We start from the raw sequence: 2,426 nt of genomic DNA, 5'->3' as shown, positions 1-2,426 counted from the left end.
AAGACCTTTAATGATGGAATGATGGATGTCATCCAGGGTAGCCCCAAACAGGCGATCCTCTTGGAAGGGAAGATCAGTAAAGGGCTTTTTACAAATCCGATCCACAGACCAGCATTTAAGTTAAAACACACGCCGAAGGATCACTGCCGAAATAGAGAGCCGAGCCACTTGGGGTGCCGCATCCAAAGAGCCACAGATAAACTGCAGCCCCTGGACCAGCTGGTCTGCCAGCTTAGCAAAGGTAGGGGGGAGCCATTCTCCCTCCAGGTCATGGTGTAAAAGCTTAGCCCACTCAGTCCGAGTTTGCGACACCAGGGCAATGGTGAATACCAGCCTCATTGCCTAACCAGCCAGAGTGTACATATTGCGGACCACAGCCTCCGCCTTCCTGTCAGCCGAATCCTTAAAGACCGGGGGCTCTTCAACCGGAATCATGGTTGCTGATGTGCAATCTGGAAATCAGAGGGTCCACCACCATTGGAACAGTCCACTTCTTAATAAGCGACTCCTCATAAGGGTAACGCCTAGCAAATCGCTTAGGGACCCCAAGGGGACACTTTGGTTGTCCCCACTCTCTAGCAACAATTCTGTCAAAATAGGCAGGAAAAGTAAACACCTTTGCCGCTCTGGATGGTATGCGAGTGCCAAAGGGATTCCTGCGCCTCCTTCGCAGCTGCATCCTCCGTCTTCAAGGTCTCACGCACAGGTACAATCAGTGCGTCCACCAGCGCCTTTTCGTGTGCGGTTGCAGATCTGGAGGAATCATCCTCACTGATGATTCCGGGCATGTGGTCACAGACCCCAGCAGGAGGACCCACGTTCACGGTGGCCGAATCAGATTCAGGATCTGATGAGACCGATGAGTCAGGGGGAAGGCGGGGGGCTAGTCCATCGTCCGAAAACCACCTCCACCCGGAACACAAAGGACTCCAGGACCACCGTCAGTGCATCGATCAATGGTTGGGACCTGGAGGGCCCCGCAGCCTCAGAGAGGGGGTCATGCGGAGAGAGGTGCTCCCAAAAAAAAAAAAAAAAATCCCTAGGCCTCCAGGACAAATCCAGGCAGGACATGGGCCCACCAGGTTCAACTCCCCTCTCCCGCCAGAACAGCATCCTGCCCCCAGCCACAGGAGGTGGACTAGACCACCCAACAGCATCCTAGCATAAGCAGGGGGGGGGGGGGGATGGGGGACAGATTAACCAGTTACACACTGTCCGCTGCAGTCAGCCCCTCCTGCACGAACCGACATAGGATAATGATGCAAGATTGCCGCCAGCCACCGGCGATCGCTCCCTGCTAAGAGAGACGAACGGGCAGCTGTTGTAAACACAGCTGACTGTTCTCTCTGAAATGATCACAGAGCGCCTGTGATCCTATAGAGGATCACATGGTCTCTATGGTCATTTCAAAAGCCCAACCCCCCCCCACCCCCATTTAGTAAACCCGCCCCTAGGCTTACATTTAACCCCTTGATCACCAACTAGGTTAACCCATTCCCTGCCAATGTCATTATTACAGTAACAGTGCATATTTTTTAGCACTGATTACTGTAGTAATGTCACTGGTCCCCCCAAAAGTGTCAAAAAGGTCAGTTAGGGGTGCGATCTATCCGCCGCAATGTTGCAGTCCCGCTAAAAATCGCAGATCACCACTATTACTAGTAAAAATTAAATGTACTAGTAAAAATTAAATGAAAATGACAAATATTTCCCCTAGTTTGTAGACACAATAACTTTTGCGCAAACCAATCAAAATACACTTATTTTTGGTTAAAAAAAAATTGCAATATGTAGCAGAATACAAATTAACCTAAAAGGATAAAAAAAGTTTGATATTTACAAATTTTTTTTGGGAATGTTATATAGCAAAATGTGGAAAAAAAATATATATATTTTTCGCACAGGTGATCAAGTACCACCAAAAGAAAGCTCTATTTGTGGGGGGAAAAGAAATTCGCAAAAATGATAGAAACGGGTTTAGTACTGCCAATGACACACCTCCATCCCTATATTTACACTCTCACATGTGGGCTTGATCTTCCCCTTGACTTCCTTTTTTTTTTTTTTTTCCTTTGCTATGCCGCAACATTATATACATATATATGGATACATTTTACTTGCTGCTATCACTATGTGTTGCAATCCTTTCTACTCTACATTATTTGTACATTATATATTTTGTTGCAGCAAGGGATAGGGTTTGTCAAGGGTTATTTTCATTCACACATCAGTTACACCTGCCCCTCGTGTGTCCCCTGTTGGGGAGTGTTTGGCCCCGCTTCCTTAAGCTCCCGGGTCAGACTACTTGGTTGCCGCAAGAGGTTGTCCTCTTGTACACTGGCTCAGCCAATTTTGTAAGTATGGTTTTTCCCTACATAGGGCTCTCCACAAGTTTCCATTCTTTATTGGCTATTTTTCATATAATT

The sequence above is a fragment of the Pelophylax lessonae genome, assembly GCF_965119305.1.
Source record: "Pelophylax lessonae genome assembly, chromosome: 12".
Lineage (NCBI taxonomy): Eukaryota > Metazoa > Chordata > Amphibia > Anura > Ranidae > Pelophylax > Pelophylax lessonae.
The sequence above is the reverse complement of the archived record's forward strand: the minus strand, read 5'-3'. Positions refer to the sequence as shown.